The sequence below is a fragment of the Amblyraja radiata genome (assembly GCF_010909765.2).
Source record: "Amblyraja radiata isolate CabotCenter1 chromosome 42 unlocalized genomic scaffold, sAmbRad1.1.pri SUPER_42_unloc_2, whole genome shotgun sequence".
Taxonomy (NCBI): domain Eukaryota; kingdom Metazoa; phylum Chordata; class Chondrichthyes; order Rajiformes; family Rajidae; genus Amblyraja; species Amblyraja radiata.
Genome location: NW_022630088.1, coordinates 2,867,507 through 2,892,488, shown reverse-complemented (window position 1 = coordinate 2,892,488; position 24,982 = coordinate 2,867,507). Strand labels below are relative to the sequence as shown.

Here is a 24,982-nt window from a genome sequence, read left to right as displayed (position 1 = left end):
TTTTCATCTACCTGCTAAATTTTTGTAAGGTGTCCTTGAGACTCTTGAAAGGCGCCCATAAATAAAGTTTATTATTATTATTATTATGTTCGGAGTCAGATCCATACTGATCTCTGACACTCTCTTAGAGTGGGAGAAATAATGCACCCCGAACCAGGCGGTGCCACATGCGTATACCTCGGACTGCCTGTGCATGCTTCCATAACTCAGAGCATATTTTGTGACACCATCTCCGATAGTCTTTCAGGTGCCATCATTTCATTCATCCGAGTGGGAGGACTTATGCAACCCTGACCCAAGAGCTGCCTCCGGCATGTGTGCATATACTTTAGCACCATCTCCATCACTCCGTTCATCCGAGTGGGAGGAATATTGCAACCCTGATCCAGGAGTTGCTTCAGGCATATGTGCATATACTTTGGCACCATCTCCACAATTCCTTACATCCGAGTGGGAGAAATATTGCAACCCTGAACCAGGAGCTGCTGCCTGACATACCTTCGTAACATGGAGCATTTCTTGTGCCACCATCTGATACATCAGATGTTCTAATCGAGACAAACACCCAATCATATCTGCCTTAGATGTCCCAAAACATCCAACAAGACTTATCCCACAGACGTGGCTTTGACTTTGCCCCGACTCGGGGTTGTCAGGCTGCTCGCTTCAGCAGCCGACCGGGACAAGCTGTGCAGATCGGTGCTCTGTTGGTATCATCTTTATACTTACCAGACAGATTGCACCTACTAGTGACTCCAGGTCCTTACTCCCTTCTGGAGCCCCAACGGAATATTACAGGGAAGGACTGGAGCGCCTCTGGCCCCCATATGACTCGGATGAGCCGCCGTTATAATCGGAGTCACCTCTTCCCGATAGTCCGCGAGACAGATTGGGAGAAATACTGCAACCCTGCCAGGTGTTGTCATAGGCAATTTTGTTCATATGATTAAAAGAAGCATATCCCCATTAAATCAGAGATTCGACTACTTTATCGATATGCAGATAGTTGGAATCTCTTATGAAAGAATCTCCAACAGTCCCCTCTAGTGAGCGGAAATTACCATGACGCTACCAGGTGTAGCTCCCACAGGTCTCTGATGGGCACAGCTCAAAAAAGACTTCCTAATAGGCCTTTTTCACGGGGCGACTTGACGCAAGAGTTAACCAGAGTTTAACATCGTGGGAACCTCGTGCGATAACAGTACGGCATTTGTGGACCACCGTGGACCACCGTGGCGCTAACGGCAGATAATCGTGTAACTTGGTGACTCGGGAGAAAATTCAAGCAAGTTTGAATTTCTCCAAGAGTGACTTGTACACTTGTGGTTGAGCATTGCAACATTATATGAACGTAGTGGCCAGTGCGATATCCGTGCGATATCCGTAATAACTCTTGCGGTTACCGTGGGAACTCTTGCGAACGGTGAACCCGGGAGCTGGACAGAGGGGACAGAAGGTGAGTAAAAATTGTCTTCTGTGGGATTGAATTTAAAAAATAAAGATTTGCATCCGCATATGGACATCAACTTATTCATGAGTTATGTTAATGAGATTCAAGAAAATAACTATAATCTTTAAAAGGGACTTTAAAAGGGACTTTACTGAAAGGTCCCGCATTTTTATGGTCCGTGAGAAATTTTTCACATGTACTTCTTTGAGAGATACAGCTCGGAGTCCTTGCCGACTAGCGATCGATGCCTTTCCGAAGCAGGGTCCGGAACGCTACCAATCAATGTTCTCCAGAGACTCCAGTGAACTGCACATGCTGGTTTAAACCGAAGACAGACACAAAAAGCTGGAGTAACTCAGCGAGTCATGCAGGATCTCTCGAGAAAAATAGGTGATGTTTCGGGACGAGACACATCTTCAGACTCAATTCCGATTAGGATGTCTGAAGAAGGGTTCCGATTCGAATCGCCACCTATTCTTTTTCTCCAGAGATGCTGCCTGACCCGCTGACTTACTCCAGCTTTTTATGTTTTTCTTCCCAGATCTGACTTACCTGCTGAGTTACACCAACATTTTGTGTCCTTTTGTGCGTATTAACCAGCATCTGCAGTTCCTTTAGACATTACCTAACCAGATTTTAGAGATATAGCGCGGAAACAGGCCCTTCGGCCCACCGAGTCTGCGCCGACCACCTATTCTTATCGGGCTTCAGAACGGTTCTTCCTTCCATTCGTTTGGGCACTGACCCGACCTACCAACCTACCTCAATGCGGACATTGGACATTTTCCCCCTGGAACTGTCCTGAAAACATATATTCTGAACTCTGGTATTTTCCTCTTCGCTCTACCTGGTGTTCCTGTGCATGTGTCGGAAGGAACAGCAGATGCCGGTTTAAAGAGAATGCTGGAGTAACTCGACGGTTCAAAATGCTGGAGTAACTCAACGGGACATGCATCATCTCTAAAGAGAAGGAACGGGTGACGTTTCGGGTCGAGGCCCTTCTTCAGACTGTACGTGGCTTGGTTATATTCATGTATAGCATTATCTGATATGATTGTATAGCACGCAAACAAAAGTTTATTCCCTGCATAGAATCATACAGCGTAGAAACAGGCCCTTCGACCCAACTTGCCCACACCGACCAATATGTCCCGTCTACACTAGTCCCACTTGCCCGCGTTTGGCCCATAACCATCTAAACCTATCCCATCCATGCTTCAGTCTAATGCGTCTTAAACATTGCGACAGGACCTGCCTCAACTACCTTAACGGATAGCTCATTCCATATACCCACCACCCTTTGCGTAAAATAGTTACCCCTTAGGCTCTCATTAAATCATTCCCCCCGAACCTAAACCTGTATCTGCTGGTTCTCGATATGAGACAATAAGGACAAACCAAAGCCAGTTAGGACATCAACGGGGAGATCCTGGATAAACCCAAGGTAGACACAAAATGGAGGAACTCAGCGCAACAGGCAGCATCTCTGGGGAGAAGGAATGGGTGACATTTCGGGTCGAGACCCTTCTGATATGCTGCCTGTCCCGCTGAGCTACATGTTGTGTCTATCTTCGTTTTAATCCAGCATCTGCAGTTCCTTCCTGGCCGAACCCGATTGAAAGATGAGAGGCTGGGCGATAGAGCACTGGGTGTGACAAGGATCAGGCTTCAGTAAGCAAAGTAAAGAGAGGTGGCAACGTTATGGAAATGAAGCGGTTAATCCGAGTGATGGCTAGACGGTATCCTCTAATGTGTCGGAAAGAACTGTAGATGTTGGTTTGCGCCGATGATAGACACAGTAATACTGGAGACAGACATAAAATACTGGACGGGCAGCATCTGGATAAAAGGAATGGGTAACGTTTCGGGACGAGACTCTGAAGAAGGGTCTCGAACCGAAACGTCACACATTCCTTCTCTCCAGAGATGCTGCCCGTCCCGCTGTGTTACTCCAGCATTTCGTGTCTATCTTCCGTATGCTCTGTGATGGTCATCTCGGAGTCAAGTGGCAACTCTGGTTTGTGGACACGAGGAACTGCAGACGCAGGAATCACGAGCAAAACACAGAGCGTTGGACGAGCCTGACCCTTTGAGTTCCTCCATCACTTTGTGTTGAAGTCAGGTCTGGACATTGCTTGGCTCAGTCTCAGGCGCCGGCTAACTAGGAAGGTCGAGTCAAAGTCCAGCACTAACACTCAAGAAATAACGTTTGCGGCCTGATGTTCCCAATATTTAATTGAAATCATTAATAAAGTAAATAAATAGATACCGGTCTAATCAGTATCTACGGGATTGGACAGGCTAGATGCAGGAAGAATGTTCCCGATGTTGGGGGTGTCCAGAACCAGGGTCCCAGTTTTACAGTCTTCATTTACTGGCGGCGGGTGTCTGTCACTGAAACAGGCAGGTGAGATTTCACATCCACCTTGTGTGTGCCTCTCTCTCTCTCTCCCTCCCTCCCTCTTACACAGGCTGAGAGATTCTGCCTCTGTGAGTGTACGTCTCTTTCTCCCCCTCTCCCACACACAGTAAGACCGAGGTACTGTGCTCAGTCCATCTGTGTCTCCCACATACACAGTAAAACATGTCTCCAAATGAGCCAATTCAACCAAGGGAGGATATTTATAGTGTGTGAAAAAAAAGTGACATCATTTGTGCCACGTGATGATTTAACAACACTTTCAAGATTTAACGGGAAAGCTCGGGAGACGGACAAGTCACTCGCACAAATAACAGAAATGCCGAGTACCGTGGGAACTCTTTATCTATCCCCCGTTATATCGTGTGATATCGTGCTAGACCACGACCACTTCACTCTGGTTACATCTTGCGTCAAGTCGCCCCGTGAAAAAGCGCTTTAAGCCAGGAGCCATGGACTGCAATGGCAAGACGAATTTCACTACCCCTTTGGTGGATGTGATAAAAAATGTCCTTTGTAATTATCATTTACTATAAACTTTATTGGCATAAGATATATCTTCATACTGCCAAAGAATTAAACATGACCTTTGAATGCTATAGACTACAATAGTCACAAACGTGACCGAGTGGCACCCGCTATTGATGCCAACTCTATTTATAGCTGCCCAAAATAAACATACATTATATGCTGCTGTAGCATAGCTGAACTCCACAGTTAGCAGCAACTATGTTAAAATTGCTCGGTGCTACGGCAGCTGAGCTTACCAGAGCTTTCCTGCCGCAAATAATGAAATTCTGGCTACTTACGGAACCCCACAGGTGCCTGCAAATCTGGCTGCCTGCTCACATTCGGAGCTGATGCCGGCAGCCGTCATCCCAGCACATGTGGAGCCCCACAGCGGTCTCCAAATTCGGCCGCCTGCTCGCGTGCGGAAGTCGATCGATGGAAACTGCAAAATTATACTCTAGCTCATTAAGGAGCTTCCACGGCGGCCCAAACCCCGGCCGCCTCCATAGCTACTTCGGGCCCATGATCGGAGCGGCCCGTTGGAAATAAATTTGACACCTGCTAGAGCAGTTCGAACTGCTCCGGCACGCGCGCCATGAGTTAGGCGTATTGACTCGCATACGGGCTGGCGGGCTCTTCATGTAGTCACTCACGTGACTTCGATATAAAAGAGGGTGCAGAGTGAGTGAGTTTAAAGACTGTTACTTATTTGTGGAACCGGTTCTGGATGAATGTTGAATTAATCCTATAATTCAGATGAAATAGGATGTCATTGAATGAGCTTGCTCATTTACATGATAAATCTTTGTAGAGACTCATGTGGTTTAAAAGGTAGTGTCTCTAAGAAGTTGCAGTTGTGTGGGGGTGGAGCCGCACAGATATTATATTTTCCTTTGCTCTTCGGAAATGCATTGGCGATCTATGTGGAAATTAACTGTTTATTCTCTATCTTCTCAACGTTTATTAAACAGCGGATGTGGCTCAGCAAAAAGACTGTTCATTTTCTTCGCTGTGTACCCTGGCATTAGGATTGGTAATCTTGTCGGTATTTTAAGTTTGATTTCTTCCTATTTCTTACCTTTTTTAATTGAATTCAAGAGAGATCCGAATTGCACACTGGACATGTGGTATTCAGATTGAGGTGTTGGATGAGAATTGGCAATGCCCTTATCTCAGGAAAAAATCTGTTAATTTAAATTGTTCTTGTTATGACCTATTTTTAAAGGGTCTGGCTTGTAAGTAGTTAAAGAGTTTAAGTAAAGCCTTGACTGAGACTGGACAGGTAATGAATTAGTGATTAATTAATTACATATGCACAGCAATTGACCCAAACCTTGTCAATCTTACAGAAATCACTGAACCACAGAAATGCAGAAACCACTATCAACTAACCATAGCGAATCCTTACAACCAGGAGATCACGAACTGACAACCATATTACCATATAACAATTACACCACGGAAACAGGCCATCTCGGCCCTGCTAGTCCGTGCTGAACACTTATTCTCCCCTAGTCCCGTCTACCTGCACTCAGACCATAACCCTCCATTCCTTTCCCGTACATATACCGATCCAATTTATTTTTAAATGATAAAATCGAACCTGCCTCCACCACTTCCACTGGAAGCTCATTCCACACAGCTACCACTCTCTGAGTAAAGATGTTCCCCCTCATGTTACCCCTAAACTTCTGTCCCTTAATTCTCAAATCATGTCCTCTAAATCATGTTTGAATCTTCCCGACTCTGAATGGAAAAAGCTTATCCACGTCAACTCTGTCTATCCCTCTCATAATTTTAAAGACCTCTATCAAGTCCCCCCTTAACCTTCTGCGCTCCATAGAATAAAGACCTAACTTGTTCAACCTTTCTCTGTAACTTAGTTGCTGAAACCCAGGCAACATTCTAGTACATCTTCTCTGTACTCTCTCTATTTTGTTGACATCTTTCCAATAATTTTCGACCAAAATTGTACACCATACTCCAGAATTGGACTCGCCAATGGCTTGTACAATTTTAACATTACATCCTAACTTCTATACTCAATGCTCTGATTTATAAAGGCCAGCACACCAAAAGCTTTCTTTTTCACCCTATCTACATGAGATTCCACCTTCAGGGAACTATGCACAGTTATTCCTAGATCCCTCTGTTCAACTGCATTCCTCAATTCGCTATCATTTACCATGTACGTCTTATTTTGATTTGTCCTGCCAAGATGTAGCACCTCACACTTATCAGCATTAAACTCCATCTGCCATCTTTCAGCCCACTCTTCCAAATGGCCTGTCTCTCTGTAAACTTTGAAAATCTACTTCATTATCCACAACGCCACCTATCTTAGTATCATCTGCATACTTACTAATCCAATTTACCACACCATCATCCACATAATTGATGTATATGACAAACAACAGTGGACCCAACACAGATCCCTGAGGCACCCCACTAGTCACCGGCATCCAACCTGACAAACAGCCATCCACCATTACTCTCTGGCATCTCCCACTGTTGAATCCATCTTGCTATTCCACCATTAATAACCAACAATTGAACCTTCTTAACCAACCTTCCATGAGGAACCTTGTCAAAGGCCTTACTGAAGTCCATATAGACAACATCTACCGCTTTACCCTCATTAATTTCCCTAATAACCTCTCCTAAAAAATTCAAGAAGATTAGTCAAATTTGACCTTCCAGGCACAAATCCATGTTGACTGTTCCTAATCAGACCCTGTTTATCCAGATGCTTATATATATTATCTCTAAGTATCCTTTCTATTAATTTGCCCACCACTGACATCAAACTAACAGGTCTATAATTGCTAGGTTTACTCTTAGAATCCTTTTTAAACAATGGAACAACATGCGCAGTACGCCAATCCTCAGGCACCATTCCCGTTTCAAATGACATTTGAAATATTTCTGTCATAGCCCCTGCTATTTCTACACTAACTTCCCTCAATGTCCTAGGGAATATTCTGTCAGGACCTGGAGAATTATCCACTTTTATATTTTTCAAAAGTGTCAGTACTTCCTCTTCTTTGAATCTCATAGTTTCCATAACTACTCTACTTGTTTCCCTTACCTCACATAATTCAATATCCTTCCCCTTGGTGAATACCGAGGAAAAGAAATGGTTCAATATCTCCCCCATCTATTTTGGCTCTGAGTCCACTCTGACTCTCTAATGGACCAATTTTATCCCTCGTTATCCTTTTGTTATTAATATAGCTGTAGAAACCCTTTGGATTTACTTTCACCTTACTTGCCAAAGCAACCTCATATCTTCTTTTAGCTTTTCTAATTTCTTTAAGATTCTTTTTACATTCTTTATACTCCTCAAGCACCTCATTTACTCCATGCTGCCTATAATTATTGTAGATCTCTCTCTTTTTCCGAACCGTGTCCATTTTCCCTTGAAGATTCTGTACTCTTAAAATTTCACCTTTAAATGTCCTCCATTTCTCTTCTACGTCCTTCCCATAAAACAAAATGTCCCAATTCACTCATTTTAAATCCTTTCGCATCTCCTCAAAGTTAGCCTTTCTCCAATCAAAAATCTCAACCCTTGGTCCAGTTCTGACCTTCTCCATAATTATATTGAAACTAATGGTATTGTGATCACTGGACCCGAACTGTTCCCCAACTCATACCTCTGCCACTTGACCCGTCTCATTTCCTAACAGGTGGTCCAGCACCGCCCCTTCTCTAGTAGGTACCTCTATGTATTGCTGCAAAAAACTATCCTGTACACATTTTACAAACTCCAAACCATCCAGCCCTTTTACAGTCTGATGTAAATGTAAATGTAATGATATCAGACTGGGTTGTATTTAAACCCAAGGTTTTTATCTGTAACACCAAATACAGCTACCAATTTTATCCCTCGTTATCCTTTTGCTATTAATATAGCTGTAGAAACCCTTTGGATTTACTTTCACCCTACTTGCCAAAGCAACCTCATATCTTCTTTTAGCTTTTCTAATTTATTTCTTAAGATTCTTTTTACATTCTTTATACTCCTCAAGCACCTCATTTACTCCATGTTGCCTATAATTATTGTAGATCTCTCTATTTTTCCGAACCAAGTGTCCAATTTCCCTTGAAAACCATGGCTCTTTCCAATTTTTACTATTTCCTTTCAACCGAAGAGTGACATAAAGATTTGGTACTGTTAAAATGTCACCTTTAAATGTCCTCCATTTCTCTTCCACATCTTTCCCATAAAACAAAATGTCCCAATTCACTCCTTTTAAATCCTTTCGCATCTCCTCAAAGTTAGCCTTTCTCCAATCAAAAATCTCAACCCTAGGTCCAGTTCTGATCCTCTCCATAATTATATTAAAACTAATGTTATTGTGATCACTGGACCCGAAGTGCTCTCCAACACATACCTCCGCCACCTGACCTGTCTCATTTCCTAACAGGAGGTCCAGCACTGCCCCTTCTCTAGTATGTATCTCTATGTATTGCTGCAAAGAACTATCCTGCACACATTTTACAAACTCCAAACCATCCAGCCCTTTTATAGTCTGAAGAAGGGTTTCGGCCCGAAACGTTGCCTTTTTCCTTCGCTCCATAGATGCTGCTGCACCCGCTGAGTTTCTCCAGCTTTTTTGTGTACCAGCCCTTTTACAGAATGTGTTTCCCAGTCTATGTGTGGAAAATTGAAATCTCCCACAATGAGCAAACGCCTTGCACTGAATAATATACATGCCTCTCTAATCCCGGATACCCCTGGTTGAATAAACTTGACCCATTAAAAGTGACCCCTTATTTGTTCTTTGGGGTCCCGGGATTAGGATTAATGGTCTACCTCTCTAAAAACCAAAAGGACCGATTTGAGATGGGCGACACGCCTGAGTCACACTTAACTGTAGCTACTAGACCTCCAGCAACAGCAAAATAAATAGGAATAATGAGAAAATGGTGAAGGACAAACAGAAGGAAAGTTCACATGGGTCAGAAAGGAATGGGACATTATTTTTGAAAAGCAACAGCTGCCAAGGTTACCAATGGCTCTGGTCCAAGTACCCTCTGAACTATGGGCAAAGCATAAGAATCATGTGGGATGACTACATTCAGCCCTTGAACATAAAGTGACTTTAAAAAAGGGTGCCGCATTGCCATGTTTAAAACAATATTGACTGGCCCCGGAGGTTGAAGAACGGATAGCTATGGTCATAGTATCTTTATTACAACAAGGAGTATTAGTGAAAAGCAAAGTCCTGTAATACTCCTATTCTGCCAATCCAGAAAGTGGGAAGATGTAATAAATGATGTGTTGTCTAAGACCTGAGAGCTATTAAAAATAGTGATTCCTATTGCTCCTTTAGTACCTGACACCAATAGTCTTCTGTCATCTATTCCGGCAGAAACCGACAACTTTCCAGTAATTGACCTATGTTCAGCCTTTATCTCCATACCCCTGCATAAAAGACAGCCAGTTCCTGATTACTTTTCCCTAGCAAGATCAACAAGGAGGCACCTGTGCTATAATATGATGAGAGTGTGGCTCCTATAATCCCTGATGAATCATCCAATATCACTGACCTTGCTACCGATATTTCCCAAGAAATTGAAAAGATCCGCAAGATTGGCAGTAACATGCATGGGTACAATGAAGGAAATGGGAGCTGCTGGCCATTCAATTGGTTTGCTGGACTCTGGGGTACTGTGTTGCAGTAAGGCTCTATCTTTTTCTTAATCATTGCTCTGATTTTTATTGTTCAATGCTTGCGACCATTGTGTACCTACTGAGGACTGTGAATGTTATCATAGAAACATAGAAATTAGGTGCAGGATTAGGCCATTCGGCCCTTCGAGACTGCACGGCCATTCAATATGATCATGGCTGATCATCCAACTCAGTATCCCGTACCTGTCTTCTCTCCATACCCCCTGATCCCTTTAGCCACAAGGGCCACATCTAACTCCCTCTTAAATATAGCCAATGAACTGGCCTCGACTACCCTCTGTGGCAGAGAGTTCCAGAGATTCACTACTCTCTGTGTGAAAAAGTTTCTTCTCATCTCGGTCCTAAAGGATTTCCCCCTTATCCTTAAGCTGTGATCCCTTGTCCTGGACTTCCCCAACATCGGGAACAATCTTCCTGCATCTAGCCTGTCCAACCCCATAAGAATTTTGTAAGTTTCTATAAGATCCCCCCTCAATCTCCTAAATTCTAGCGAGTATAAGCCAAGTCTATCCAGTCTTTCTTCATAAGAAAGTCCTGACATCCCAGGAATCAGTCTGGTGAACCTTCTCTGTACTCCCTCTATGGCTATAATGTCCTTCCTCAGATTTGGAGACCAAAACTGTACGCAATACTCCAGGTGTGGTCTCACCAAGACCCTGTACAACTGTAGTAGAACCTCCCTGCTCCTATACTTAAATCCTTTTGCTATGAAAGCTAACATACCATTCGCTTTCTTCACTGCCTGCTGCACCTGCATGCCTACTTTCAATGACTGGTGTACCATGACACCCAGGTCTCGCTGCATCTCCCCTTTTCCTAATCGGCCACCATTTAGATAATAGTCTGCTTTCCTGTTTTTGCCACCAAAGTCGGTAACCTCACATTTATCCACATTATACTGCATCTGCCAAACATTTGCCCACTCACCCAGCCTATCCAAGTCACCTTGCAGTCTCCTGATAAAGAGGAAGGAATGAAAGAGCTTAAAGATTTAGAAGTCACAAAATGGATTCAGTTGTAGATTTAGAAGCAATAAATGAATGCTTAACCTTTCTCCTCAAACACTAGCAAGAGTGCAGCACAATAACATGAATGTTTTTGCATTTCTTCTACAACACTAGTGAAATTACAGCACAATAACATGACTGTTTTTGCTCTATAATATAAATGATCAGAAAGATGTTCAGCCAACTTGTTGTTACCCTTTACTCTACAGAATGTAATGTACAATTAAGCAACAAGGTCAAAAAACAAGCCTGCTTGAATCTGCAAAAATAGCTCTTTAGTAACTTGTCAGTTTCTTTGTTGAACTAAATTAAGGCGCATGTTGCAATCAAAAGCGCTTGAACAATTGGTTGGGAAGAAAGCCAAACTGTAAGAAAGACATAACTACATATGGGCGAACCTATCTTCTATCGGAAGAACCAGTCAATCCTCTGATTTTAACCATATATGAACAGACAAGAGGCTGTACAATGCTCTGTAAGATAAAGAATTGCTGAATTAGGGTATAATAAGGAGGATATAATAGGAAGGAGAGTTAGAAGTGAGTCAGAGGGGGAAAACAGTTTAAAAGGAGAGGCATAGCACAGGCAGATTTAACTCAGAGCTCCTGTGGATTTTGAAGAAACAGCAGCAAAGAGAAGCAGGAAAAAGCACTGATTGGCACTAGCCCGAGTGGGAGGAGAGTTGAAAGTGAGTCAGAGGGGGCAAACAATTTAAAACTGAGGAATTTGGTTTGTAAATTGGTAAATTAGGCAATTTATCAGTCAGTATAAGCAGGACGGCACTCAGGGAGCGGCCTTGTGAGGGAAGTGCGAGTCCTTGGCTCGAGAGTCATCGGCGCGGAGGCTAAGGAGAGGAGGCTACGCAAAACGCTGGAGAGGGAGAGACGAAAGAAGGAGATGTCAAGCAAGCTGCTTCAGTGTGATGCTTGCAGTATGTGGGAGGTCAAGGACACTGCTGGTGCCTCTGGCTGCTATAAATGTGAGAAGTGCATCCAGGTACAGCTCCTATAGGACCATGTTGGGGAACTGGAGAAGCAAGTGGATGACCTCAGGTTCGTCCGAGAAACTGAGTCGTTCCTCAACAAGTCCTACAGTAAGATTGTTACACCTAAGGTACTGGAAGAGAGAAGGTGGGTGACGGCGAGAAAGGGAGGGAAACATGGAATGCAAGCGTCCCCGGGTGTTGTACCTCTTGTGAACAGGTTCACCCACTTAGAAGCTGTCGGGACAGAAGACGTTATCACACTGAGCGGCGGACTGGCTTGCGAAGCAAAAAGGGCTGTTGAGCCAAAACCAAAGAGGCCAATGTCAGGCAACGCCATTGTAGTTGGGGACTTCATTGTGAGAGGTACGGACAGGGATTTCTGCAGGAACAGACGGGATTCGAGGATGTTTTGCTGCCTTCCTGGTGCCAGGATCCAGGAAATCACAGACAGAGTGCAGAAAATCCTCAAAGGCGAAGGTGAACAGCTGGAAGTGGTAGGGAAAGTCGGCACAAACAATGTCGGAAAGAAGGTGATGAATATTCTACAGCGTGACTTTAGAGAGCTCGGAAAAATGCTGAAAAACAGGACCCCAGGGTGGTTATCTCCGGTTTGCTTCCAGTTCCTCGTGCTGGCGAGAGCAGGAACAGGAAGATACGGGACCTGAATGTGTGGCTGAGGAACTGGTGCAGGGGGCAGGGATTTATATTCTTAGATCACTGGGATCTGTTTTGGAGTAAGGGGGAACTGTACAAAAGGTACGGATTGCATCTTAACAGGTGGGGGACCAGCATTCTGGAAGGTAGGTTTGCCACTGCTACACGGGTGGTTTTAAACTGAATAAGGGGCGTGGGGTGTCAAATGGGTTAGTCGAGGACGGAGTTAAAGGGAAAGAGAGTAAAGGGATAGTTAATGACTCCAGAATTAACGGGAAGAAGCTCACAAAGGGATAGGAGAGTATGGCCAAGTGTAATAGGGCTCGATGTGAAAGGTGAGATGCGTAAGGAATTTAAAGTATTGTATATGAATGCGCGAAGTATAAGAAGTAAAGTGGATGAGCTTGAGGCTCAGTTACAGGTTGGTAGATATGACATTGTGGGGATTACTGAGACGTGGCTGCAGGAGGATCGGGCCTGGAAACTTAATATTCAGGGTTATACAACCTATAGATAGGACAGGCAGGTGGGCAGAGGAAAGGGGTTGCTCTGCTGGTGAGGGATGGAATTCAGTCCCTTGTGAGGGAAGACATAGGGACTGACAAGGTGGAGTCACTGTGGATTGAGTTGAGGAATTGTAAAGGCAAGAAGACACTAATTGGTGTTATCTACAGACCCCCAAATAGTAGCCCGGATGTAGGGTGTAAGTTGCAGCAGGAGTTAAAACTGGCATGTAACAAAGGTAATGCCACTATGGTGATGGGGGATTTCAATATGCAGGTAGATTGGGAAAATCAATTTGTTCAGGACCCCAAGAAAGAGAGTTTGTAGAATGCCTCCGAGATGGATTCATAGAGCAGCTTGTAATGGAGCCGACCATAGAAATAGGCAATCCTGGATTTAGTGTTGTCCAATGAACCAGATATGATTAAGAGAACTTGAAGTAAAGGAACCGTTTGGAGGTAGTGATCATTATATGATTAGTTTTAATCTGCAATTTGAGAAGGAGAAGGCTAAATCGTAAGGGTCAGTGATGCAGTTGAACAAAGGGGACTATGAAGGCATGAGAGGGGAGCTGGCCAAGGTAGACTCGAAAGGGATCCTAGCAGGAATGATGGTGGAACAGCAATGGCAGGAATTTCTGGGCATAATCCAGAAGACGCAGGATCATTTCATTCCAAAAAGGAACAAAGATTCTAAGGGGTGTATGAGGCAACCGTGGCTGACAAGAGAAGTTAGGGATAGAATAAAACTAAAAGAAAAGATGTATAACACAGTAAAGAGTAGCAGGAAGCCAGAGGATTGGGAAACTTTCATAGGACAACAGAAGGAAACAAAACGGGCAATACGGGCTGAAAAGATGAAGTACGAAGGGAAGCTGACCAGGAATATAAAGAAGGACAGTAAAAGCTTCTTTAGATATGTTAACGGAAAAAGAGTAGCAAAGTCAAATGTGGGTCCCCTGAAGGCAGACACGGATGAAATTATTATGGGCAACAAGGAAATGGCAGAAGAGTTGAATAGGTACTTCGGATCTGTCTTCACTAAGGAAGACACAAACAATCTCCCAGATGTACTGGAGGACTGGGGATCTAAGGGGGTAGAGGAACTGAAAGAAATGTTCATTTGGCGAGAAATAGCATTGGGTAGGCTAATGGGACTGAAGGATGATAAATCCCCTGGGCCTGATGGTCTGCATCTCAGGGTCCTCAGGGAGGTGGCTCTGGAAATAGTGGACGCATTGGTTATCATTTTACAATGTTCAATAGATTGAGGATCAGTTCCTGTGGATTGGAGGATAGCTAATGTTATCCCACTTTTCAAGAAAGGAGCGAGAGAGAAAACGGGGAATTACAGACCAGTTAGCCTGACTTCGGTGGTGGGAAAGATACTGGTCAATTATTAACAAGGTAATAATGGGGCATTTGGATAGCAGTAAAAGGATTAGTCCAAGTCAACATAGATTTATGAAAGTGAAATCATGCTTGGCTAATCTTCTGGAATTTTTTGAGGATGTGACAAGTAAAATGGATGAAGGGGAGCCAGTGGATGTAGTATATCTAGACTTTCAGAAAGCCTTTTATAAGGTCCCGCACGGGAGACTGGTGACTAAAATTAGAGCACATGGTATTGGCGGTAGGGTGTTGATATGTATAGAAAATTGGTTGGCAGACCGGAAGCAAAGGGTAGGAGTGAACGGGTCCTTTTCAGAATGGCTGGCAGTGGTGAGTGGAGTGCCGCAAGGCTCGGTGTTGGGGCCACAACTGTTTCCCATATATATTAATGATTTGGAAGTGGGAATTAGGAGCAACACTATCAAGTTTGCAGATGACACAAAGCTGGGTGGCAGTGTGAACTGTGAAGAGGATGTTAGGAGGTTGCAAGGTGACCTGGACAGGTTGAGTGAGTGGGCAGATGCGTGGCAGATGCAGTATAATATAGATAAATGTGAGGTTATCCACTTTGACGGCAAAAAACAAGGGAGCAGATTATTATCTCAATGGGGTTAGGTTAGGTAAGGGGGAGGTGCAGCGAGACCTGGGCGTAATTGTACACTGGTCACTGAAAGTTGGCTTACAGGTACAGCAGGCAGTGAAGAAAGCTAATGGAATGTTGGCCTTCATATCAAGAGGATTTCAGTATTGGAGTAAAGAGGTTCTTCTGCAGTTGTATAGGGCTCTGGTGAGACCACATCTGGAGTATTGTGTACAGTTTTGGTCTCCTAATTTGAGGAAGGACATCCTTGTGATTGAGGCAGCGCAGCGTAGGTTCACGAGATTGATCCCTGGGATGGCGGGACTGTCATATGAGGAAAGATTGAAAAGACTAGGCTTGTATTCACTGGAGTTTAGAAAGATGAGGGGGAATCTTATAGAAACATATATAATTATAAAAGGACTGGACAAGCAAGACGCAGGAAATATTTTCCCAATGTGGGGCGAGTCGAGAACCAGGGGCCACAGTCTTAGAATAAAGGGGAGGTCATTTAAGACTGGTGAGAAAAAACGTTTTCACCCAGAGAGTTGTGAATTTATGGAATTCCCTGCCACAGAGGGCAGTGGAGGCCAAGTCACTAGATGGATTTAAGAGAGAGTTAGATAGAGCTCTAGAGGCTAGTGGAGTCAAGGGAAATGGGGAGAAGGCAGGCACGGGTTATTGATAGGGGATGATCAGCCATGATCACAATGGTGCTGGCTCGAAGGGCCGAATAATAATAATAATAATAATTTGTTTATAGGGACAGTGCATATTAATGAACATTTGCATGTAAATATGCGAGATTGTAGCCAATCAGTAGCTAATGTCCGTCTCTAGTCCCAGGCAAAGGTAGGTGAAGTGTCTTGCCCAAGGACACAACGACAGTACACACTCCAAGCAGGATTCGAACCGGCCACCTTCAGGTTGCCAGCCGAACACTTAGCCCACTGCGCCATCTGTCGTCCTCCTGGCTTCCTCCTGCACCTATTTTCTATGTTTCTATAAATATATCTGATTGAACATTACCTCTGTGTGTGAAGAGAGACTCTAGTTTGTATTTTACATGCTGTGAGAGTTGGCTCCCACACCCACTTGGCGAAATAAAGACGTTACTGTATTACTAACTCTTGTGTTGTCATCCGTTTGAAGCAAATTGAATCTTAACACTAGGACTCAGCACATGGGTGGGGTAAACCCAGAAAGGGAGGGACATCAACCTACCATTTAAAACCCCTTACCAGCTAGAAGTAGATCTCTTTCCCTGATGAAGCGACAGCGATAGCGATACTGGAAAATCGTTGCTCAGTCGGGAGGAGTTCGGCAAGTGGTCTCTGCAAGCTGGAAAAAAAACAACGACATGGTGAGCACCTTGGTGTTAACCCTACTATGCTAGAGATAATTAATGCATTAGCATTGCAGTATAGTTTACTACTAAGCCAGAAATGAGTAATAACATGCAGTGGGGAGTGGGGATAGAGCGAATGTTTAACAACAGTAATAATGACCAGCACAGGAATCAACCGAGACCAAGAGATTCCTTTGCAGTCGCTGTTAAGAGTTATTTATAAAATGGCCCAGACTCTGCACCATCTGAGGGTTCTGCAAGAGCGGAGCCTAGGCAGGCAAAGATATTAACACACTTTGTAAAAGCGGCAAATCCCACCCAGGAAACATTACAAAAATTGGCCTCTAATGTTGAAAGCTGGGCAAAGCAAACACGACAAATTTTGATTGAAAATTACCAAAACAGCCTGGAAAATCTGGATGAGGTGGACCTGGAAGGTGAACCAACTGATCGTGTGCAGGAGGTGGTCGCCAAAGCCTTAATCTGCAAGAAGAAAAATTTGGGTGATAAGTTTAAAATCAGAATGGAGGATCTTAGTGAAGCAGGTTTGAACCTGACCTCAGAGACTGGCTGGAACAGCGAGGCAGCTTGCTGGAGCCCCAGCCCCACAGACTGGCCCTGCCTCAATGTCCAATGTAGCTGTGTACATCCCACAGATAGAGAGAGAGAGAGAGACAGAGACAGAGAGAGGGAGAGACAGAGAGAGGGAGAGACAGAGAGAGGGAGAGACAGAGAGAGGGAGAGACAGAGAGAGGGAGAGACAGAGAGAGGGGGAGACAGAGAGAGGGGGAGACAGAGAGAGACAGAGCGAGACAGAGCGAGACAGAGACAGACAGACAGAGAGACAGAGGGACAGAGAGAGGGAGAGAGAGAGACAGAGAGAGAGACAGAGAGAGAGACAGAGAGAGAGACAGAGAGAAAGGGAGGGAGAGGGAGCGAGGGAGACAGAGAGAGAGACGGAGAGAGATAGAGAGGGAGAGGGGGTGAGAGAGAGGGGGTGAGAGAGAGGGGGTGAGAGAGAGGGGGTGAGAGAGAGGGGGAGGGGGAAAGGGAGAAAATATATATATAGGGAACAGAGCTCCCGAGTGGGAGGAGAGTTAGAAGTGAGTCAGAGGGGGAAACAGTTGATAAGGAGAGGCAAAGCACAGGCAGACTTAACTCAGAGCTCCCGTGGATTTTGAAGCAACAGCAACAAAGAGAAGCAGGAAAAAGCACTGATTGGCTCTAGCCCGAGTGGGAGGAGAGTTAGAAGTGAGTCAGAGGGGGAAAACAGTTGAAAACTGAGGAATTTGGTTTGTAAATTGGGCAATTTATCAGTCAATATAAGCAAGACGGCTCTGAGGGAGCGGCCTTGTGGGGGAAGTGCTCGTGAGTATTTGGCTTGAGAGTCTTCGGCTGAGGAGAGGAGGCTACACATGAAGTGTGAGAGGATGTAACGCGGTGAACACATGTCGGGGCAGATGAGATCGTGTGAGGCTTGCAGAATGTGGGAGCCCAGGGACACGAATGGAGCCTCTGGCTGCTACAACTGTGGCAAGTGCGTCCAGCTTCAGATCCTAAAGGACCGTGTTGAGGCACTGGAGAAGCAGCTGGATGACCTCAGGGCCATCCGGGAAAACGAGAGTTTCCTGAACAGAACCTAGTGAGGTTGTCACGCCGAGGTTACGAGACGAACCAAGGTGTGTGACGGGGAGAAAGGATGGAAATCGTGGAGTGCAGAAGACTCAGGTGGCTTTGCCTAATGAAAAGTGATACGCCCACTTGGGAACTGTCTGGGGAGACAATGTTTCCAGTCCGAGTGGCGGACACGTCGGTGGCTCCAATCCTGAAGATGGGATTCGACCGGCGAGACCGACGTCGGGCAGAGCCCTAGTGGTGGCTGACTCCATTGTCCGAGGAGCGGACAGGAGATTCTGTGGCGGCAGACGAGATGCGAGGATGGTCTGTTGCCTCGCTGGTGCCAAGGTTCAGGATGTCACGAGCCAAATTCTGAACGTTCGAGAGAGAGAAGGTGAACAGCCGGCAGTAGTTGTGCACGTGGGCACAAACGACATCGGGAAGAAGAGGAAGGAGGTTCTTCAGAGAGTTGGGAAGAAGACTGAAATGCCGGACTTCTAGGGTGGTTATCTCTGGATTGCTTCCAGTACCATGTGCTAGTGAGGACAGGAACAGGGAGATAGGGGATCTGAATGTGTGGCTGAGGGGCTGGTGCAGGGAGCAAGGATTTAGATTTATAGACCACTGGGATCTCTTCTGGAGTAGGGGTGACCTGTGCAAAAGGGACGGGTTACACCTTAACTGGAGGGGGACCGACATTCTGGCAGGCGGGTTTGGGTTTAAACTAAATAGTGGGGGGGGAGGGATTGACAAATTGGGAGTATAAAGATGGAGTTGAAGGGGAAGTGGCTACAGGAAACATTACAGAAGATTCTCGAATTAGTGGGAAGGAAAGCTTGAGAATGAACAACAGAATAAGGTCAGGGCCAATTGCGAGGGGGGGAAGTGAATACGGAGGTCAAAGTACTGTATATGAATGCGCGAAGTATAAGGAATAAAGTGAACGAGCTTGAAGCTCAGTTAGAAACTGGCAAATATGATGTTGTGGGAATTGCTGAGACATGGCTGCAAGAGGCCCAGGGCTGGGAACTGAATATTCAAGGATATACCTCATATCAAAAAGACAGACAGGTGGGCAGAGGGGTGGGGTTGCCCTGTTGGTGAGGAATGAAATTCAGTCCCTTGCTAGGGGTGACATTGAAACAGGAGATGTGGTGTCCGTATGGATAGAACTAAGAAATTGTAAGGGTAAAAATACCCTAATGGGACTAATCTACAGGCCCCAAACAGTAGCCTGGACATAGGGCGCAAGTTGAAGATGAGTTGAACAGATACCTTGGATCTGTCTTCACTAAGGAGGACAGAAACAATCGTCCTAATATAGTAGTGGCCAGAGGATCTGGGGTGACAGAGGAACTGAAGGAAATCCACATTTATACAGGAAATTGTGTTGGATAAACTGATGGGACTGAAGGCTGATAAATCCCCTGGTCCAGATGGTCTGCATCCCAGGTACCTAAGGAAGTGGCTCTAGAAATCATGGATGCATTGGTGATCATTTTCCAATGTTCTATAGACGCAGGATCAGTTCCTGTGGATTGGAGGGTAGCTAATGTTATCCCACTTTTTAAGAAAACGGGGAATTATAGACCAGTTAGCCTGAGGTGGTGGGGAAGATGCTGGAGTCACACATTTGGATAGCAGTAACAGGATCGGTCGGAGTCAGCGTGGAATTTGCAAAAGGAAATCATTCCTTTTCGAGCTTGTACAGACACAGAGTTGGACATTGGAACTTTGATTTTGTTCTTCTCATTGCTTTGTAAATATTGATTGTAATGTCCAATTGTTTGATAATTTCGATTTTGTTAATATTAATGTCGTTAATGTCTTTACTTGTTCGGAATAAATAAATAAATAAATAAATAAAATAAATGCTTGACTAATCTTCTGGAATTTTTGGAGATGTAACTTTTGAAAATGGACATGGGAGAGCCAGTGGATGTAGTGTACCTGGACTTTCAGAAAGCATTTTATAAGGTCCCACATAGGAGATTAGTGGGCAAAATTAGGGCACATGGTATTGGGGGTAGAGTGCTAACATGGATAGAGAAGTGGTTGGCAGACATGAAACAAAGAGTAGGGATTAACGGGTCCCTTTCAGAATGGCAGGCAGTGAGGTACCGCAAGGCTCGGTGCTGAGACCACAGCTATTTCAATATACATCAATGATTTGGATGAAGAGATTCAAGGTAACATTAGCAAATTTTCAGATGACACAAAGCTGGGTGGCAGTGTGAACTGCGAGTAGGATGCTATGAGAATGCAGGGTGACTTGGACAGGTTGGGTGAGTGGGCAGATGCATGGCAGATGAAGTTTAATGCGGATAAATGTGAGGTTATCCACGTTGGTAGCAAAAACAGGCAGGCAGATTACTATCTGAATGGCGTCAAGTTGGGAAAAGGGGAAGTACAAATGGATCTGGGGGTCCTTGTACATCAGTCCATGAAAGTAAGCATGAAGGTACGGCAGGCAGTGAAGAAAGCGAATGGCATGTTTGCCTTTATAACAAGAGGAATCGAAAATAGGAGCAAAGACGTCCTTCTGCAGTTGTACAGAGTCCTAGTGAGACCACACCTGGAGTATTGTGTCCAGTTTTGGTCCCCTAATTTGAGGAAGGACATTGTTGCTATTGAGGGAGTGCAGCGTAGGTTTACAAGGTTAATTCCCGGGATGGCGGGACTGTCATATGCTGAGAGAATGGAGCAGGTGGGCTTGTGCACTCTGGAGTTTAGGAAAAACGTTTTCACCCCGAGAGTTGTAAGTCTGTGGAATTCTCTGCCTCAGAGGGCGGTGGAGGCCGGTTCTCTGGATGCTTTCAAGACAGAGCTAGATAGAGCTCTTAAAGATAGCGGAGTCAGGAGATATGGGGAGAAGGCAGGACTGAGATACTGATTGGAGATGATCAGCCGTGATCACATTGAATGGCGGTGCTGGCTCGAAGGGCTGAATAGAAAGAAACATAGAAACATAGAAATTAGGTGCAGGAGTAGGCCATTCGGCCCTTCGAGCCTGCACCGCCATTCAATATGATCATGGCTGATCATCCAACTCAGTATCCCGTACCTGCCTTCTCTCCATACCCTCTGATCCCCTTAGCCACAAGGGCCACATCTAACTCCCTCTTAAATATAGCCAATGAACTGGCCTCGACTACCCTCTGTGGCAGAGAGTTCCAGAGATTCACCACTCTCTGTGTGAAAAAAGTTCTTCTCATCTCGGTTTTAAAGGATTTCCCCCTTATCCTTAAGCTGTGACCCCTTGTCCTGGACTTCCCCAACATCGGGAGCAATCTTCCTGCATCTAGCCTGTCCAACCCCTTAAGAATTTTATACGTTTCTATAAGATCCCCTCTCAATCTCCTAAATTCTAGAGAGTATAAACCAAGTCTATCCAGTCTTTCTTCATAAGACAGTCCTGACATCCCAGGAATCAGTCTGGTGAACCTTCTCTGCACTCCCTCAATGGCAATAATGTCCTTCCTCAGATTTGGAGACCAAAACTGAACGCAATACTCCAGGTGTGGTCTCACCAAGACCCTGTACAACTGCAGTAGAACCTCCATGCTCCTATACTCAAATCCCTTTGCTATGAAAGCTAACATACCATTCGCTTTCTTCACTGCCTGCTGCACCTGCATGCCTACTTTCAATGACTGGTGTACCATGACACCCAGGTCTCGCTGCATCTCCCCTTTTCCTAGTCGGCCACCATTTAGATAATAGTCTGCTTTCCTGTTTTTGCCACCAAAATGGATAACCTCACATTTATCCACATTATACTGCATCTGCCAAACATTTGCCCACTCACCCAGCCTATCCAAGTCACCTTGCAGTCTCCTAGCATCCTCCTCACAGCTAACACTGCCCACCAGCTTAGTGTCATCCGCAAACTTGGAGATATTGCCTTCAATTCCCTCATCCAGATCATTAATATATATTGTAAATAGCTGGGGTCCCAGCACTGAGCCTTGCAGTACCCCACTAGTCACTGCCTGCCATTGTGAAAAGGACCCGTTTACTCCTACTCTTTGCTTCCTGTTTGCCAGCCAGTTCTCTATCCACATCAATACTGAACCCCCAATGCCGTGTGCTTTAAGTTTGTATACTAATCTCTTATGTGGGACCTTGTCGAAAGCCTTCTGGAAGTCCAGATACACCACATCCACTGGTTCTCCCCTATCCACGCTACTAGTTACATCCTCGAAAAATTCTATAAGATTCGTCAGACATGATTTACCTTTTGTAAATCCATTCTGACTTTATCCAATGATTTCACCACTTTCCAAATGTGCTGCTATCCCATCTTTAATAACTGACTCTAGCAGTTTCCCCACTACCGATGTTAGACTAACTGGTCTGTAATTCCCCGTTTTCTCTCTCCCTCCCTTCTTAAAAAGTGGGGTTACGTTTGCTACCCGCCAATCCTCAGGAACTACTCCAGAATCTAAAGAGTATTGAAAGATTATTACTAATGCATCCACTATTTCTGGAGCTACTTCCTTAAGTACTCTGGGATGCAGCCTATCTGGCCCTGGGGATTTATCGGCCTTTAATCCATTCAATTTACCCAACACCACTTCCCGGCTAACCTGGATTTCACTCAATTCCTCCAACTCCTTTGACCCGTGATCCCCTGCTATTTCCGGCAGATTATTTATGTCTTCCTTAGTGAAGACGGAACCAAAGTAGTTATTCAATTGGTCCGCCATATCCTTGTTCCCCATGATCAACTCACCTGTTTCTGACTGCAAGGGACCCACATTTGTTTTAACTAATCTCTTTCTTTTCACATATCTATAAAAACTTTTGCAGTCAGTTTTTATGTTCCCTGCCAGTTTTCTTTCATAATCTATTTTTCCTTTCCTAATTAAGCCCTTTGTCCTCCTCTGCTGGTCTCTGAATTTCTCCCAGTATGCTGCTTTTTCTGGCTAATTTGTACGCATCATCCTTCGCTTTGATACTATCCCTGATTTCCCTTGTTATCCACGGATGTACTACCTTCCCTAATTTATTCTTTTGCCAAACTGGGATGAACAATTTTTGTAGTTCATCCATGCAGTCTTTAAATGTCTTCCATTGCATATCCGGGGCCAAGGAAAGAGCGTTCACGTCGCGGCCCTGTTTCAACCAATCTTTCCACCACCACGCACAAGAAGCACAAGAAGCGCAAGACAGACACCATTGTGCAGATGCCGAGAAGTGTGTTCAGCTCTGGCTGAACGACTTCTAATCTTGTGTGTGGACTCGATAAGAAGAAGGAGATTGCATATCCACCGTCAACCCTTTTAGAATTAATTGCCAGTCAATCTTGGCCAATTCACGTCTCATACCCTCAAAGTTACCTTACTTTAAGTTCAGAACCATTGTTTCTGAATTAACAATGTCACTCTCCTTCCTAATGAAGAACTCAACCATATTATGGTCACTCTTGCCCAAGGGGGCACGTACAACAAGACTGCTAACTAACCCTTCCTCATTACTCAATACCCAGTCTAAAATAGCCTGCTCTCTCGTTGGTTCCTCTACATGTTGATTTAGATAACTATCCCGCATACATTCCAATGAATCCTCTTCCTCAGCACCCCTGCCAATTTGATTCACCCAATCTATATGTAGATTGAAGTCACCCATTATAACGGTTTTGCCTTTGTCGCACGCATTTCTAATTTCCTGTTTGATGCCATCCCCAACCCCACTACTACTGTTAGGTGGCCTGTATACAACTCCCACTAGTGTTTTCTGCCCCTTAGTGTTTCGCAGCTCTACCCATATCGATTCCACATCTTCCAAGCTAATGTCCTTCCTTCCCATTGCGTTAATCTCCTCTCTAATCAGCAATGCTACCCCACCTCCTTTTCCTTTCTCTCTATCCCTCCTGAATATTGAATATCCCTGGATGTTCAGCTCCCAGCCTTGGTCACCCTGGAGCCATGTCTCCGTGATCCCAACTATATCATAATCATTAATAGCTATCTGCACATTCAACTCATCCACCTTATTACGAATGCTCCTTGCATTGAGACACAAAGCCTTCAGGCTTGTTTTTACAACATTCTTACCCCTTATACAATTATGTTGATAAGTGGCCCTTTTTGATTTTTGCCCTGGTTTTGTCTGCCTGCCACTTTTACTTTTCACCTTGCTACCTATTGCTTCTACCCTCATTTTACACCCCTCTGTCTCTACGCTCACACATTTAAGAAACCCTTTCCCTTTAACTCCATCCTCCACTAGCCCATTCGACACCCCACCCCCCTTATTCAGTTTAAAACCACCCGTGTAGCAAGAGAAAGAGATAGAGACAGAAAGCGATAGATAGGGAGAGATAGAGATAGATAAAGGCAGCGAGAGATAGAGAGATAGAGAGAGAGAGAGAGATGTCTGTGAACATTATCCCGCAGTCGTTGTTCACTATTCGACAGAACAGAGAGAGATGGAGATGGACCCGACCCCAGGCCCAGGCCCGGCTCCCCGAGCTCCGCCAACCCCAGGCCCAGTCACTGTCTCCCGGGTGCGAGGCCGCGGCCTGGACCCCCCGGCACCGAATCCCCAGCCAGCGCGCCCGCCCCGCCCGCCCTGATCCACCGGAGCCTCTCACCGCGTCCGGCCCGGCCCGGCCCATCCGGGTCCCCACTCACCCACTCACTCACTCACTCGCGGCTCATCCGCCCGCCCGCTGCCCGTTGCCCCGGAGACAGAGACAGAGACAGAGAGACAGAGAGACCGCGCGGGCAGGGGCTCAGCCCGGAAATGACGTCACGGCCCCGGCCCGTTGCCCCGCAGACAGCGGGCGGCCTCAGCCCGGAAATGACGCCA

The 24,982-nt window shown here is 45.2% G+C and overlaps 1 long non-coding RNA gene across 1 annotated transcript; it reads right to left on the bottom strand.

The window, feature by feature from the left end:
- Positions 1 to 16,493: 16,493 nt before the first annotated feature.
- LOC116969050 lies at positions 16,494 to 24,801 on the bottom strand. Its single transcript, XR_004410604.1, has 3 exons — positions 24,765 to 24,801; positions 16,947 to 17,032; positions 16,494 to 16,542 (listed from the first exon to the last, which is right to left on the bottom strand). It is a non-coding gene; the product is annotated as an uncharacterized LOC116969050 (long non-coding RNA).
- Positions 24,802 to 24,982: the final 181 nt, after the last annotated feature.